Below are 19,175 nucleotides of genomic sequence, written 5' to 3'. Positions count from 1 at the left end.
TAGCTCACCAAGGAGCTCGGTAGCTCACCAAAGAGCTCACCAAGGAGCTAGGTAGCTCTCCAAGGAGCTCGCCACCAAGGAGCCAGGCAGCTCGGCAAAGCTCGCCACAAGCAGCTCGGCATAGCCCAAGGAGCTCGGCATAGCTCCCCCGGGCAGCTCGCCACTTGTAGGGTAGCTCGGTACAGAAGAGTAGTTTGGCATATCATAGGAAGATCTCCTGCCTGACAACCTGGCCCAGACACCGACCCGCCGACCTGACAACCTGGCCCAAACACCGACCCGCCGATTGACACAGGCGCCGACCTAACAACCTGGCCCAGACGCCGACCTGGCCGCCTGACACAAGCGCCAGCTTGACAACCTCGAGGAGTTCACCACCGTACCCCGATTCTGACGGGATGTGACGAAGCTTACCGTTTGAAGGCTTTTCACCCACCTAACCCGCGAGGACACCACTATATAAGGACTCCGACCCCCAAAGCCAAGGGGGGGGATGCAAAAGGATGGTAACCCCTGCTCTCTAGCTCTCTCATTTCTCTCCAAGCTCTCTGTAATCAAAATGCTAGCTTAGGCATCAGAGAGTCCCCGTCGGGAAAATTCCCCCGGGTCCACTGATTCAGTTCTTGCAGGGCCCTCAGCTCCCGCCGCCTACAAAGGAGAGGAGATCACCTCATGCAGAGGGCAGTTAGGTTGTGCTGCACTAGGGAGCTCCACCATCCTCTGAGTTGCAGGCCGCCTAGGAGCAGGTCAAATAACGAGTCCACCAGACAGTTCTCCACCAGGGAGTTCGCCACCAAGTGGCTCTCCACCAAGGAGTTCGCCACCAAGCAGTTCTCCACCAGGGAGCTCGCCACCAGGCAGTTCTCCACAGGGAGCTCACCACCAAGCAATTCGCCACCAAGTAGCTCATCACCAAGCAGTTCGCCACCAGGGAGCTCCATCATCCTCTGAGTCACAGGCCGCCTGGGAGCAGGTCAAAGGACGAGGTACTTAGCCAAAAAAAATTGAAACATCACAAAAATTGGTACGTGACCAGAAACGGTTACACCGCCCTTGATCCACTAAGCCACCTTTCACCTAATGAAAATAAATAAAATAGCATTTTCTCAATTCTAGTGTCCACATGTAATGCGGACAAATAACATACGTTTGTGTTTAACAATTCCAGTAAAATAAAAAAATAATATTCAAAACTAGTATTTTATAAACTAATAGAATAAATAATTTATTAAATTCACATTTATATCAAAAAATTGTTTAATCTCAAGCAATTTATATGAATAAAGATATTAATAGTAGAATAATTATTTTAGTACTTAATATTTATAAATTTGAACATGATATGTATCTTAAAATTTTATAAATCATTAATTAATATTTTAATTTGAACTAAATAAAAGTATATATATATATATATATATTATTTATAAAAGTAAAAATATTATTTACAGAAACCTCGAGAATATAATATAAATTGAATTTGTCAAATCCATTAATCCATATATCAAAAAATATTTTTTTTATCTCAAAAATTATGGAAATAAAAATATTAATAATGGAATAATTATTTTAGTAGTTAAAAATTATGAATGTGCATATGACGTGTATCTTAGAAAATTTAATATTTTTGATATATTTTAAGTTAATATTATATATTTTTATAATTTTTTAATTGATATTTTAATTACATTTTATAACGTGTTTATTATTTACAAAAATAAAAATATTGTTAACGAAACATTTGAGAATTAATTTTTAGTTGACTTTCGGTTAATATTAAAAGTTAAAAATAGTAAAATATAAAATAATCAATATAATAATTCACATATAATAGTTGCATTTGTTTTGTACCTTGAAATTCAATAAAAAATAACATAATAATAGCTTTGTGCATGTATTAATTTGTGTGTGTATATATATATATATATATATATATATATATATGTTCCAGGATTCTCGATTGATGACTGATATAGTTTATAGTTGTTGCAATGCCAAAATGAAAGAAGACAGAGGTTTTGTTAAGAGAGAGAGAGTTCAGACTTGCTAACACAAATAATTAGTCACATCCTGTTCACAGACACTACAACTACACATTGGAACATTGATTTGGAATTCAATACTCACAGAACTTTCCTCACACAGTTCTCGCATGAATACAGAGATGTTCTGTGAAGTTGTGAATGGCTCCCAATAAAAACATACAAATACAGAGATATTCCCAATGAATGGCTCCAAAAAGTTGTGAACACGGTGTAAGGACAGTTCTGTGAAGATTGAACCCATACTCCTCTCACCATGAATGGAAATATAAAATAGTAGTGATGTTACCTATATACGGTTGTAAGGTGTTGTGTGGCCAGTGTCTTGCGGTTAACAGATCTTGGTAGGAAGAGTATAGAATCAAGTATAAACAAATTTTGTATATTTGCATGCAATACATTAATTAGATGGTACGTCATATCTATCTATCTATCTACCTACCTACCTATACTAAAATTAGGAAGTCTATCTTTTGTTCTCTTTTTTTTGAATTTTTTATTTTGTTTTATTCAATGTTATTTTTACAAAGAACCAATAGATAAAGAAAAAGAGTTGATTTTTTAATGTCTAACCACATGGCACCATTATCCCCCACTTTCTCCTAAATTATATATAATTCCTATTTATCCAATCCCCCACTTTTCATCAATATCAATCTAAATAAACTTTGAATGCAAAAATATAATAATTATTTAAATATTAAAATGAAATTATGTAACAAATTTAAAATATTTATTAAAAGCACAAAAAAATAATAATAATAGATTTAATAATATTCAGATTATTAATAATTTTATATTTTTATGAAATCTATAAAGAAATTATGTAATAGAAATATAAATTATTTATGGGTTGTTCAATTTAATAACAAAAAAAATATTTTAAATATTAAAAATATTAAAAAAGGCAAATAATATATAATACATTAAAATATATAAAACATAAATAATGAAAATATTTAAATATTTTAAAAAGTATTTAAATATTTAAATAACAAAATATTTTAAATAACAAAATATATAACATAACTAAATTTTAAATAGTTAAAATAACAAAATTATGTCAGAAATTTATAAAAAATCCAAAAAATAGAAAAATGATTATAATAGATGTCATAATATTCAAATTAATAATAATTTCATATTTTGCAAAATTATGTAAGAATAGTGTTTGGGTCATGGCTGAGCTAGTCCTGTGAGACACGTTGCCGCCCAGTCATCGCCCGGCCACGTCGGCATAGCTCGGCCATGCCAACATAGCTCGACCACGTCAGCATAACTCAGCCGAGCTACGCTATCATTCTGGCCCCATTTTATCCTTTCAGCCACGTCAGCTATATGTCACATGGATGAGCACAACTACGGATAAAGAGGAGTAAGGAAGACGACTCCACTGGGGAATGGGACTCTATCCCGGATACCTCGATGGCTAACCTCATCCCGACAACCCCGGAAGCCCACTCGGACCAGGACACAAATCTTCGGCTATAAAAAGGTACTCCATGCTCAAGGTAAGGGATCCAACTTTTGACACCCATACTGCTATTCGGCTCGGACCAGCATCCCTGTAGCTCGGCCCAACCATCCATCACCTCCTACTGACTTGAGCGTCGGAGTATCTACCCGGGGATAACTCCTCGGGTCTCTAACTTCTCCTTTCTTGATCACTGGTCTTGAAGCACGGCCTTGTCCTTGTAGCTCGGCCCCGCCCTGCCAGCAAGGACTATCTGATTGCTTTCCTCAATTCGTGCACCACCTCAAATTGAGCAGCATTAGATTGGCGCCGTCTGTGGGGCACACACAAAAAGCCTTTCTCGAAAATCCTTCCTTCCTCACCGCACAATCAAGAAAGCGATCAAGATGCCCAAGAACTAGCCCGAACGATCAACAGGTCGATCCCCATCTCGTGAGTCTCGACAACGTAGCCCTCCGCATCAAGAAATTCCATAGCCTCCTTCCGCGGTTGATCCTGTGTAGTTCCGAGCAATGCAAGAGAAGGTCAACAAGATCTTCGAAATGATGCAGAACCTACGATCTGTGGCACCACCCAACAAGATCGTCCCCCCTCATGCCCTAATCCATACGAAGGATGATCCTCGCCTCGAGGACCCCAAAGCGCGTCGGACGGACAAGGGTGTAGTGTGACCCAACCAAGAAAAGCAAGATACAACAAAAAGGTTGGCCCCCTCCATCCGCTTTCACAGCAGGACGCACCAAACCACACAGATCCCCACCTAAGAAAGGATCAGTAGACGAACGTTGCCTCGCGTGGTCTCTGTCGCCGTGTCCAGCTCCATTAAAAGATCGCACTGCGCGCCCTAAGAAAGAAAGGGCAACGCACACCACAGCCCCGAACCATAGGGATAATGAGATTCGGGAACTCCGACAGCGCTTGGAATAGCTGGAATGCAGCCAAGGATAGAGAAGCACGGCGCTGATTGTAGATCAGCCCGCGCAACCAGCTGCGCCAACTACCAAGGAAACCACCTTTCACTCAGGAGATTGTGGATGAGGTACCTCCTACAAGATGGTAGGCACCTCAGCTTGACAAGTACGACAGAAACACTGATCCCGCTGACCACATCGAGGCATTGAAGGCTCAGTTAACGTTGCACGGATCTTCCGAAGGCCTGATGTGCAAAGCCCTAGTGGCCACCCTCACAGGTCCATCCCTAACCTAGTATTCCTCTCTGCCTCCACGCTCAATAGTGTCACGGGAGCAGTTGGAAACTCAGTTTCATGCACAGTTCACAGCAAGTCAAAAGCTCTGGAAGACCTCGGCCAGCCTCATGTAGGTACGACAATGGAAAGCCGAATCTATCAGGGACTACCTGGCGAGATTCAACAAAGAGGCACTACAGGTCAGAAACCTGAACCAGTCTATGGCTGTCACCGCTATTCAACACAGCCTCCGCCCATCGCCATTCAACTTCTCCATCTCCAAGAACCCTCCATAAACCCTGGCTGCACTGATGAGCCATGCGCAGAAGTACATCAACATTGAAGAAGCGCAAACATAGCTGTGGGACAAGGAAGAGAGGCCGGACAAGAAGAGGAGAGATATTGAGGAGCGAAAGTCAGACAGATCAGACTGGGACCATAAGAGGCAAGACCGTTGACCCGATCATAGACCATGGACACCCCCGCCGACCTATCGGAACTTCACGCCACTCAATATGTCGCGGTCTGAAGTCCTGATGCAAATCCGTGACCGCAATTACATTCGTTGGCCCAAGAAGATGAAAACGCAAAGCAACAAAAGGAACCGCGACAAGTATTGCGAGTTCCATAGAGATCATGGCCACGACATGGAGAACTGCTTCGACCTGTGCAACCACATCGAAGACCTAATCAGGCATGGGTACCTCAGCGGGTTCGACGACAAAAGTGAGAAGCTAACACAGGAAAAAATAGCACGCGGAGAATGCTCAACCACTGTCCCAAGCCCCTCCTGCTGGTGTGATCCATATCATATCAAGAGGAATCGCCACAGGAGGGGAGAGTAGCTCAGGGCGCAAGAAGTATGTGCGATTGTGCGAGATCGACAACCGGGGGCACAAAAAGAAGCACGACCAATCTTTCACATTCACCGACGATGACCTCTAGGGGGTTCTGACCCCGCATGATGACACCTTGTTAATCATAACCGAGGTTGCCAACTTCGAGATACAACGGATTTTGGTTGGTACAGGTTGCTCCGCTGATGTACTCTTCGAAGACGTATTTGAGAAGCTCGGCATTGATAAAGAGCGCCTCACCCCCGTCAACACTCCCCTGATGGGCTTCTCTGGGGAGTCTCTCCTGCCCATTGGGAGAATAACCCTTCCCCTATTGATCGGAGATGGTGACATTACTGCGACGGCCATGGTGGATTTCATTGTGGTTTGTTGCCCCTCTTCGTACAACACCATCCTTGGTGGGCTGACCCTTAATGCTCTACAGGCTATGGTCTCCACATTTTACCTCGCCATGAAGTTCCCCATCGAATATGGCATAGGGGTAGCACGTGGGGACCAAAGAACTGTGCGGCAGGATACTTGCTCTCCTATCAAGGACCACACCCGGTCGCAGAAACATTGATGGCAGAAGCCTATGACCTGCGGGACGAGGTGAGAACACAGTGCGGCCAACCCGTTGAAGAGCTCATCTAGGTGCCGCTCAACGAAGAAGACCCCAAGAGGATAGTCCAGGTCGGCTCTCTTCTAGATGACCAACTCTAGGAAGAACTTTGTGCAGCTGCTAAGCGATCACGCCGACGTGTTTTCTTTGTCGGCGGTGGATATGTCGGGGATCGACCCCAAGGTCACCACACATCGCCTGAACACCAACCCTCGCTACTGACCTATCAAGCAAAGGAAGAGAAGCTTCGTTATAGAGCGGTGGCAAGTGATTGTTGATGAAGTGTAGAAGTTACTCGACGCCGGCTTCATCCGGGAAGTCAAATACCCCGATTGGCTGGCCAACGTTGTGATGGTGAAGAAGGCCAACGGGAAATGGAGGATATGCATCGACTTCACTAACCTAAACAAAGCTTGTCCCAATGACAATTTCCCCCTGCCAAGGATCGATCAGCTCGTCGATGCAACGATGAGGCATGAACTCCTGAGCTTCATGGACGCATTCTCAAGGTACTCTCAGATCCGGAAGCACCCCGACGACCAGAAGAAGACGGCTTTCATCACCGACTGCGGCTTGTACTACTACAAGGTGATGCCCTTCGGCCTCAAAAACGCCGGTGCCACTTATCAACGGTTGGTGAATGAGGTATTCAAGGACCAACTTGGCTAAAACATAGAAGCGTATGTCGATGACATCCTCGTGAAGAGAAAAAAAGCCGAGCATCACCTTGCTGACCTAAAGGAAGTCTTTGGCACCCTTAGGAAGTATAAGATGAAGTTGAACCCGACCAAATGCGCCTTCGGGGTCGGCTCCAGTAAACTCCTAGGGTTCATGGCGACACGAAGAGGGATTGAAGCGAATCTAGAGAAAATACAGGCCATCCTCGACATGCAATCGCCCCAGACTCACAAAGAGGTGCAACGACTCACTAGTAAAGTAGCCACTCTTAGAAGATTCATATCAAAATCCGCGGACCAGTGTTTGCCCTTCTTCAAAGCCCTTAAGCGACCAAAGGACTTCTAGTGGACCAAGGAATGCGAACGGTCTTTTCAAGAATTTAAGTAGTACCTAAGCTTGCCCCCTCTCCTCACCAAACTGAGCCTAGGGGATGAGCTATTGCTCTACCTCCCGGTCGGGAATGAGGTCGTTAGCTCGGTGCTAGTTAAGGAGGAAGACGGGGTATAGAGGCCAATCTACTACACCAAAAAAGTCCTCAGCAGCGTAGAAACCCAGTACTCTAACTTGGAAAGAATGGCTCTGGCTCTAGTTACCTCGGCCAGCAAGCTCAGGTTGTACTTTCATGCCCACAATATTCGAGTGCTCACTGACTAGCCGTTTAAACAAGTACTCCAAAGGCCGGAAGCATCTAGCCGCTTGATTAAATGGAGCATAGAGCTAAGTGAATTCAACATCGAGTACGCACCCTGACCCACGATCAAAGTTCAGTCCTTAGCCAACTTCATTGTCGAATGCACATTCACCACTGAAGTTCCTGCCCTGTCGCCGCAAGTATGGACTCTGCATGTGGATGGCTCATCAAATCAGGAAGGTAGCGGAGCCGGCCTCATTCTCCTCGGCCCAGATGACACGGTATTAGAGCATTCTCTCAGGTTTGAGTTTAAAGCATCCAACAATGAGGCTAAGTATGAGGCCTTAATCGCCGGACTACGCCTCACCCTAGACCTAGGAGCTCGGAGAATAGAAGCCTTCAGTGATTCTTAGCTGGTAGTCAATCGGATCCACGGAAAATTTAAGACATGAATGCCCACAATGGTGAGCTATCTATAGAAGGTGCAAGAGCTCATCCACCGACTTGAGCACTTCAACATCCAGCAAATCCCTCGAGTTGAGAACATATGAGCCGATGCACTATCCAAGTTAGCTAGCTCTCCAAAAACTGATCTCGGCAAGACAACACGGTTCGACACACTAGCCCAACCGATCATCGCACCGACAGCTCTCCTCATCCTCCTGGTACAGGATGGTCCGTCCTGGATGGACTTCATCGCACAGTACCTCCGAGAAGGTACACTTCCAGAAGATCAGGCAGAAGCAAAGAGACTCTAGAATAGATCAGCTTGGTATTGCCTTATCCAAGGTCAACTCTATCGCCGCTCACACACTCTCCCCTACTTGAAATGCCTCTCCCCATCCGAGGCAAACTACATCCTCAGGGAGATCCACAAAGGTATCTGTGGAGACCATCCCGACGCACGCACCTTAGCACACAAGGCACTCCAGCAAGGTTATTTCTGGCCGACGATGAAGCAACACACAACCCAACTAGTTCGGAAATGCGACAGTTGTCAACGACACTCCAATCTCCATCATCAGCCCGCAGTCCCCCTGAAGCCGATCACCATCCCATGGCCGTTCGCACAGTGGGGGATGGACATCATCGGCCCCTTCCTCACCGCAGTTGCACAGAAAAAGTTCCTCCTGGTGGCAGTGGATTACTTCACCGAATGGGTGGAAGCCGAAGCTCTAGCACGCATTACTACACACAATGCCCGAAACTTCTTCTGGAAAAGTATTGCCTACCAATTCGGTGATCCACGCATCCTCATCACAGACAATGGGACACAGCTCACCAATCAAAAGTTCGAGGCCCTCTGCTCTGACATGAAGATTGACCATTGAACCATCGCCATATACTGACCCCAGAGCAATGAGCAGACTGAGGTAACCAACCGAACCTTATTGCACAGTTTGAAAACTCGGTTAGACCAGGCCAAGGGGAGGTGGGTCGAGGAACTGCCGAGCATACTCTGCGCATACAGGACGACACTGCGGACAGCCACCAGAGAGACACCCTTTATCCTGACCTGCGGAGCTGAAGCTATGGTACCTGTAGAGATTGGCTCTCCAACCCTCCGGACCGAGCTCTTCAATGAAGACCAAAATGACGAGGATCTCCACGCAGAGTTAGACCTGATCGAGGAAGCTCGGGACCGAGCACATGTCAAGATGGCAGCACAGCAGTAGAGGATGGCAAAATACTATGACACCAAAGTCAGAAGACGCGAGTTGAAGATAGGTGACCTCGTCCTCCGCAAAGTCATTGTGCCCATGCCCGGGGAAGGCAAGTTTGGACCAGATTGGGAAGGGCCATATAGAGTCACCAAGGTTCTTGGTTCAGGCGCCTACACGCACCTAACACACAGCACACACACACACACCACTGCACGAGCACCATGCTACACGACTGAGTTATAGGACCACGCTACACAACCGAGCTACACGACCGCGCTACATGACTAACCTACACGACCGTGCTACATGACCGCACAACATATGTGTATCTAAGTACAACTCACTGACTCGGCTGATCTCCAAATTGCCTAAGCCTACAACGCATAGCTCAACAACGTATTGCCGACCAACTTGACTTGGCTACCCACGGCCTGAGCCTAAAAAGGAGAAGAATGCTCCTGCCCATCAAGGCCTGAGGATGGTCATTAAACACCGCTCACCTACTGACTAACAATCAGTCAGAGCTAGCGAAGCAACGACAAGCCCTTGAAGGGCCCCAAATCCTCCTGAGACTAGAAATTGAGCATCCCAAAGATGAGAGCTTGGAATACACTCCTGCTTCACCAGTCGAAGGATGAAGATCTCGGCCTACTCAAACCTCGGCCAATGCAAGGCCGAGGAACCAAAAAAAAAGAAGAGTTTTATGATTGCACACAAGTTTAGACCCAGAAAATTTCATTAAGTTAAATAGCCAGTACATCAGATGAAAGATCAGCATATCGAGGCATTATAGGACCAAAAAAAAAAAACAACAAAAGAAAGGAACCCTAGCAGTTTAACCCGTGGAAGGGAGGTTAGCGACCTCATCACCACCATCTTCATCATCATCGCCACCTCCACCCTCCTAATCAGCGAGTTCATCCGAGGCCCGGGGCGTTTCATCGTCGTAGGCCTCCCAAGTCTATGCAACTCCGGCCAGCTCGAGACAGTGGCGCCATGCTCTCTGCCTAAAGACATTGAACCCAGGCTCAAAGGAAGCTGAGGCATACTGATCCATGTCTCGTTGAAGCTCCACCGAGTCCTTGTACCACGCCATTGCCTCCTCGATGGCCTCTTTCTTCAGCCATTCCCTCTCTTCCTTTAGCTCGGTAGTCTCGTACTTTAGGCCACGGACCAACTCCATTTGCTTGGCCACTTCCTTCTGCAACACAGTGCACCGCTCCCCGACCACTTGAAGCTTGACCAGATGGGCCTTCACCTGGAGGTACTTAGTATGCTCTTTCTCATACCATCGCCACAACTCACGAAGACAATCAACCACGGAAATGGCCGAGCATGTGTTCTGCGGACACAAGAAGCATTGTTAGTACGAAGAAATGTGCTTAAAACAACGAAGGCAGGTACAAACTTACCTAAGCCGTAGACTGAATAAGTGAGCACTCTAAGGTGCTACTCCTAGTATTCCCAGCCTCTTCGGTGATGTATACCGTCATCATCCCGCGGAGTAGCTGCTCAGGTACTCTGGGGGTCTCTAGCCCATCCCGACTGTGGACCGTCCAACGTAGCACATGAATATCTGAGATATTGCTCCCCACCTCAACTCATAAAGGAAAGGTAGCCTGGCGAGCTTCCCCGGGATCCATGACCACAACGTCCTCATCGTCGTTCCCCTGCCGCTGAACTCTTTTTTGGCAACGAGGCGCCCTCTCGGAAGACCTCAGAGGAGGAACTATCATGGGACGAACCTGCGATGGCGCGCCAGCTCGGTTCTGCCTCTGGCGATTCTCCTTCATCCGACGTACAATTTTCTCCTCACTTGCCATTTCTACACCTGCACCGCGGAAGCACAACAGAAAGTATATCAAAGAAGCAAAGAAAGTACGAGCAAACAATGCAATGAAAAGGACGGACTAGACACCCTACGCATCAGCCCGCCAAGCATCAACATCTCTGAGCATGTGTACGCAGCTAAGTCTATCTCGTGAATCATGCTCAGAGCCGACCTCTCCTCCCAGGTAAGTGCAGACCATTGAGGTTGGGGCACTCTCGTTCTTGGCTTTTGTAGCGCAATCGGGAAGGGGAGGCCCCAGGACAGTGCACAAAGAAGAAAGTGCCTTCTAGTGCTTCACAAAAGAGGGGGCCCTGACCAGTGCTCTGAGGTTCTTCCTAGTCGAGAAGTAGTAGTAGCCCTGCTGGTGATGTTTGAGCTAAAGAAGGAAGCTCACCATACCAGGGGTCAGCTTGATATCACAAACGATGCAGTATGACAGAAGGCCAACCAAAAACCTAAAGGAGTTTGGCATCAGCTGCACCGGCAATACTCGGTACCATGCAAGTACCTCGGCAACCCCTTCGTTCAGAGGAAACCTCAGTCCAACTTCCAAATTGTTCTCGTACACACAAATCTCGCCGGGCTGAGTATCGGTTTCCATCTCACCGTGCTGCGAGCACCTCATTCGGAATTCCTCGGGGATGTCATACATAGCTTGGATCTGAGCCATATCCTCATGGGTCAAGACACAGGGTGTGGTCCCAAACCGGCGACCAGCCCGCAAGGGAAGCTCGGCTTCCACCTTAGAGGGACCAACCTCGGAATCCTTGAAAGCCCCAACCTCGGATTCATAATCAGACTCATTAGAACCAGAAGAGCTAGAACCGGAAGAAGAATGGGAGGATGAGGAAGACATCTTACCGAGCTTGAAGCCAAGTAATAAAAACAAATGTCGAGCAACGCTGACAACACCCCGTCGAGCTATCTAAGCAACTCCTCTCGCAAATAGCAAAGGGGAAATGCTTGTCCACCCCTTCTTATAGCCCACAAGAATGCGAATCGACGCCAGATCTACGGTGAGGATCAAACGCTACCCTGACAAAGCTCAGGAAGACCAATTAACGCGACTGTTACTGCACGCGCAAGGCCTCGAGAACCGAAGCGACAACCTTGACAAGCAACGACCAGGGCATTAATTTCCCCGATCCACCCTGTAACAGCGGTCCAACCAATGTCGCAGATGCTCAAGGTTCGCCCAAGACCACTGGTTCAACCAGTCTCTCTGGTTTCTTCAGAATGCCCAACAGCAAATACCGACCAAAGGAGTCCTCGCTACGCCTCAGCCGAGCACTCCACCCTTTGACTTCAGAACTGGGGGAGTGGTGTTCGGATTCTGAAATTTCATGTACAAGTTCCTCAGCCAAAGAGCAAAGACCCTAGCTCTCTATAGCTTGGCACCTCCGAGGCCCTCAACTTTGAAGCTCATCATACCATGGTCGGGCATCACAATGGCCTTCGCTTCGTAGCTCGGCACCTCCGGGCCCCCCCAACTTTGAGGCTTGACATACCATGGCCATGCATCACAATGGCCTCGGCTCTGTAGCTCAGCACCTCCGAGGCCCCCCAACTTTGAGGCTCGACATACCATGGCCATGCATCACAATGGCCTTGGCTCTGTAGCTCGGCACCTTCGAGGCCCCCAACTTCGAAGCTTGGCATACCATGGCTAAGCATCACAAGGGCTTCAACTCCGTAGCTTAGCACCTCCGAGGCCCCCAACTTCGAAGCTCGGCATACCAAGGCCGAGCATCACAATGGCCTCAGCTCTGTAGCTCGGCACCTATAAGGTCCCCAACTTCGTAGCTCAGCACATCGTGGCCGAGCATCACAGCGACCTCAACTCCGAAGCTTGGCCTCCCACCGACAGTAGAAAGCCTTTCCTCGACACCTAGCCGAGCTAAGCCCCAACTTCGAAGATCGACACATCATGGCCGAGCATCACAGTGGCTCCAACTCCGGAGCTCGGCACACCATGGCCGAGCATCACAGTGACCTCAACACCGAAGATCGACTTTCAACATCGAAGCTCAGTTCGACACCTCGGCGCTCTGCCGAACTACGCAACCGTGCAACACTTCGGACCGAGCACTCCCCCTCCTTGGCTCCAGACCTGGGGGAGTGGTGTTCGGATTCCAAAGCTAGAATTCTTGGAGTTCTACAACCAATGATGGAAGGATTCCTTGGCCACATTCCATATTGCCTGGATCCCAAGATTATGGCAAGCGTCAAGGAACACCGAAGGGACTAGACACTCAACCAGACTTCAACTTGGAAGTTCCTCAGTCGAGGAACGAATTAGAAACACTTCATTCCTCGACTTCAGAACTAGGGGAGTGGTGTTTGGGTCAGGGTTGAGCTGGTCCTATGAGACACATGGCCGCCCAATCATCGCTCGGCCACGTCAACATAGCTCGGCCACGTCGACATAGCTCGGCCAAGCTACGCTATCATTGTGGCCCCCATCTTATCCTTTCAGCCACATCAGCTATATGTCACACGAATGAGCACAACTACAAATAAAGAGGAGTAAGGAAGACGACTTCACTGGGGAATGGGACTCTATCCCGAATACCTCGGCGGCTAACCTCATCCCGACAACCCCGGAAGCCCACTCCGACCAAGACACAAATCTTCGGCTATAAAAAGGTACTCCATGCTCAAGGTAAGGGATCCAACTTTTGACACCCATACTGCTATTCTGCTCGGACCATCATCCCTGTAGCTTGGCCCGACCATCCATCACCTCCTACTGGCTTGAGCGTCGGTGTATCTACCTAGGGATAACTCCTCAGGTCTCTGACTTCTCCTTTCTTTATCACAGGGCTTGAAGCGCGTTCTTGTCCTTGTAGCTCGGCCCCGCCCTGCCAGCAAGGACTATTTTGTTGCTCTCCTTAGTTTGTGCACCACCTCGGATTGAGCAGCATCAAATAGTGCAAGTTATAATTTTATCTCTTATTAAATTCAATAACTAATTAATATTTTAAAAAATTAAATTAATTAAATAAATAAATTTTAAATATTTTAACTATAAAAAAATTTAATGACTAAATTATATTGTAAATATTATTTAAGAAATAAAAAATAGATTAAATAACAAAATTATGTTATAACTTTAAATTTTATTAAAATATATATATAATAATATTTGATAATAATTATGTATAAATTTATTTTCATTTTGTTATTTAATAGTAAATTTTCAGTAATTATTGAAGATAAAACTATTATTACTTATTAGAGATTAGACTATTAATTTAGACAAAATGAATTATTGTTATTTTCATATTGTAAAATAATTATTTTAATATTATTTAATTTTCCTTTCTCTACCTTCACCCCACAGGCACCCTATTTTGCCACATCATCAGGCTCTTAGCCTCTCGCCACGTCACCATACCTCCCATTTAACCACCACTACAAATTTAAAGTGGAGTCATAATTTATTGTGAATACGATTATTGTTCTCACGCTAATCCACAATTCCTCTCAAAATAGGTGTGCTAATGTTCAATTATCTTTCAACCAAATCGACAGCTTCACCATGGACGACATCAAAACAGGGAGGAGAGCAAGAATAGAAGAGAGCACGAACATAAAGACAACCAGTTGTTTGGGCGCACATTTTCTAAAAGCAGCCCTCTCTCTCTCTCTCTCGCTCTCTCTGTTTCATAGCTGCACCAGTCTCCTGGCCTCAAACTTGGTGACGTTCAAAGATGGAAGAGAGCATAAACAAATTGCATTGCTGCACCAGTCTTTTTTTTTTTTTTTTGGAAAATAATAGTTTGGGATTTGTTGGGAGGCATAGGAACGATCAACATCAAACACAGTTCAATCAACGGTTGTTCATTCTTCCAGGCATGCCTTTCATATAATTTTTTTTTTTCTTTTGGTCGTTGGACGACATTTGGGAGGGAAACAAGGGTGGATATCTCACCCCTGTTTTCATTAGTTCACCTACATCAAACTATGTTGTTGGGTTAGGAAGATGAGTTTAATGGGATGGATTTTGGGCAGCCGCTCCAGATCCGATTCCAAATCCACTATTTAAACTTAAAAATTAGTTCACCTTTGGTCTAATCACACCGGTCCAGCTCTTTTTCAACGAGCCAGTCCAGTCCAACCAGATTAATAAATGAGATAATTAATAAATTAGTAATGCATTAATTAAGAAATAAGTATAATTACAGTAATTTCAGAAACTATAATGTATAATTAATACATTAATTAGTAAGGCATTAATTAATAATTATAAATTATAGTATAATTAAAGCATTACTATTATTAATAATTTATTATTTATAATTATTAATCATTAATAGTTATTAAAATTTACAAAAATAATAATAGTAATTTCTGAAAATAACTACAAATAATTAATTTATTAATAAATTACTGTTAATATTTATTAATAAATTATTATCAACATTTTCTAAAAATTTTAGTAATTGATTTTTGGTAATTATTACATTTCTAAAATTTATAATTACGATTTCAGATAATTATTGATTAATTTTATATGAAAATAAAAGATAATTTAGTGTAATTTTGGGGAATTATGGAAAATTTATTGATTATTCAATAAATTATTAAAAATTTATTGATTATTCAACCAATATACAATTCTTGAAAATTAATAATTGATTAAGCATATGGCTGACATTCAGTATATCCTTTTGATCCTTTTTACCACCAAATTAGACATTGGGTTTTCCCGTGCATCGCACAGGTCCCTACTATATATATATATATATATATATATATATATATATATATATATTAAAACAAAGCGGTCAAGAAATTTTCTCCTTTTTTTGAATTTTTTATTTTTTTATTAATTCCATGTCATTTTTTAAACATCCAATGAGATGCACTTTCCCAATAACATAAATAATCTCTTCTCCTAAAATTACTTCTAACCTACCTCCCACACTTTCTCCAAAATTATCTCTAATTCCTATTTATCTCCAAAATTATCTCTAATTTACTAGAGAGTTTCTCCCCTAAATTATCTCTAATTTCTATTTATCCTCTCCCCTACTTTTTATCTATATCTTTCTAAAGAAATTATTTAAATATTCTAACAAAATTATATAATAACTTTAAAAATATTTATTAAAATCACAAAAAAATAATTTTATATTTTTACAAAATATATCACCAAATTATGTACTAACAATTTAAATTCTGTTTTTCTGGATTATCAATTTAAATTTTATTCAAATAATAAAAACTTAACATTATAAAATAAAATCTTATTTAAATATTTCAATAAATAAATATCATAAATAAAAATATTATAAATGTATAAATAACTATATAACACAAAATTTAGTAATATGTAATAGCTTTAAATAAATAAAATTCAAATAATAAAGAAATTTAAATATTTTACATATTATTTAAATATTTAACATAACTAGATTTTAAATAGTTAAAATAACGAAAATATGTAATTAATTTCAAACATTTCATAAAAGTAGAAAATAATAAAAACATAATATTACAACTAATAATAATTTAATATCTTACGAAATTAACAATAAAATTATGTATTAATAGTATAAATTATAATTTAATGGATAATTAAATTCAGTAAATAATTAAAAAATTTATGAATTTTACATATTATTTAAATATTTAAATGTTTAACATAACTAGATTTTAAATAGTTAAAATAACGAAATTACGTAATAAATTTAAAAAATTCGTAAAAGTAGAAAAATAATTATACCATAATATTGAAATTAATAATAATTCAATATCTTACAAAATTAATAATAAAATTATGTAATAATAGTCTAAATTATAATTATGTGGATTATTAAATTAAATAATTAATAAATATTTTACATATTATTTTAGTAGTTAAGTAACTAAATATTTTAAATAACAAAATATTTAACATAACTAGATTTTAAATTTTTTAAAGTAAAGAAGTTATGTAATAAATTTAAAACAATATGAAAAGTAGAAAAATAATCATAACATAATATTGAAAATAATAATAATTTAATATTTTACAAAATTAATAATTTAATATTTTTACATAATATTGTAAGTAACTAATTTCACTAATATCAATTAATAATTTGAGAAAATAAATTTCATAAAAATTAATATTTATTAATAATAATTTTAAACTATTAATATAAATTTATTATATAATTATATATTCTAAAATTAAAATTTATTGTATTTTAGTAATTATTTTTTGTTTTTCATGATAAATGTACTTTCAATGTAATTATGTATAAATTTATTTTTGTTTTGTTATTTATCAAAAAACTTTCAATAATTATTGGAGATTAAACTACTATTATTGAAATTTTTAAATTCTGTTTATTGTACTTATTGTATTTATTGTATTTTTTATATAACTTATTGATTAATAGTTATTATAGATTATACTATTTATTGACTAATTTAATATATTTTTAGTACTTATTGTATTTTTGCAATTATTGTATTTTTTTCATTATCAATATATTTTTCAATATATGTGTATTTTTGCTATAAATTTTCAACAATTATTGGAGATTTAAATATTGTTATTTATCAAAGATGAGACAATTAATTTAATTATGAGTGTCCATGGTTCGGTTCGGTTGTAGGTTGTTTTGCCAACCAAATTGACCTAGTCAATTCAAACCGACCCACTCAAGTTGTATCAATTTGGGTCGATTTTTTGGTTTGGTCAGTTGGTTCAAAAGATTTAAAATTGAAAATTAAATTTAAATTTTAAAATTATCTCTAATTTAATACATAATTCCTATTTATCTCCAAAACTATCTCTAATTTAGTAGAGTGTTTCTCTCCTAAATTATCTCTAATTCCTATTTATCCTCTCCCCTACTTTTTATCTATATCTATCTAAAGAAAGTTTGGATTAAAAAATTTAAGAATTATTTAAATATTCTAACAAAATTACATAATAACTTTAAAATATTTGTTAAAAACGTAAAAAATAATTTTATATTTTTACAAAATATATCACGAAATTATGTACTAACAATTTAAATTATATTTTTCTGGATTATCAATTTAAATGTTTTTCAAATATTTAATAATATATAATAACTTTAAATAAATAAAATTCAAATAAGAAAAAAATTAAATATTTTATAGATTATTTAAATATTTATCATAACTAGATTTTAAATAGTCAAAATAATGAAATTATATAATAAATTAAAAAAAATCTTCAAAGTAGAAAAATAATTATAGCATAATATTGAAATTAATAATAATTCAATATATTACAAAATTAATAATGAAATTATGTAATAATAGTATAAATTATGATTTTATGGATAATTAAATTCAATAAATAATTAATACTTTAAACTTTAAATATATTACATATTATTTAAGTATTAAATAAATAAATATTTCAAATAAAAAAATATTTAACATAACTAGATTTTAATTACTTAAAATAAAGAAATTATGTAATAAATTTAAAATAAAATCCTAAAAGTTAGAAAAATAATTATAATATAATATTGAAATTAATAATAATTTAATATTTTTACATCATATTATAAATAACTAATTTTAATTATCTCAAGTTATAATTCGAGAAAATAACTTTCAAAAAATAATATTTATTTATGATAATTTTAAACTCTTAATCTGTATTTATTATATAATTATATATACTAAAATTAATATTTATTATATTTCAGTAATAAATAATCTCTAAACAATCTCTTCTCCTAAAATGAGATGCACTTTCCGAATAACCTAAATAATCTCTTCTCCTAAAATCTCTCCTAAACTGCCCCCACTATCCCCTACTTTCTCCAAAATTATCTCTAATTCCTATTTATCTTATAAATTATCTTCAATTCCTATTTATCTCCCAAGTTATCTATAATTTAGTAGAGAGTTTCTCTCCTAAATCATCTCCAAAGAAAGTTTAGATTAAAAAATTTAAGAATGATTTAAATATTCTAACAAAATTATATAATAACTTTAAAATATTTATTAAAAACACATAAAAAATAATTTTATATTTTTACAAAATATATCACGAAATTATGTACTAACAATTTAAATTATGTTTTTCCAAACTATCAGTTTAAATGTTTTTTAAATATTTAATAATATGTAATAGCTTTAAATAAATAAAATTCAAATAACAAAAGGTTTTAAATATTTTATAGATTATTTAACTCTTTAAATAACTAAATATTTATCATAACTAGATT

This window comes from Nelumbo nucifera, chromosome 6 (assembly GCF_055504915.1).
Source record: "Nelumbo nucifera cultivar China Antique chromosome 6, China Antique-T2T, whole genome shotgun sequence".
NCBI lineage: Eukaryota > Viridiplantae > Streptophyta > Magnoliopsida > Proteales > Nelumbonaceae > Nelumbo > Nelumbo nucifera.
This window is presented reverse-complemented; position numbering follows the sequence as displayed.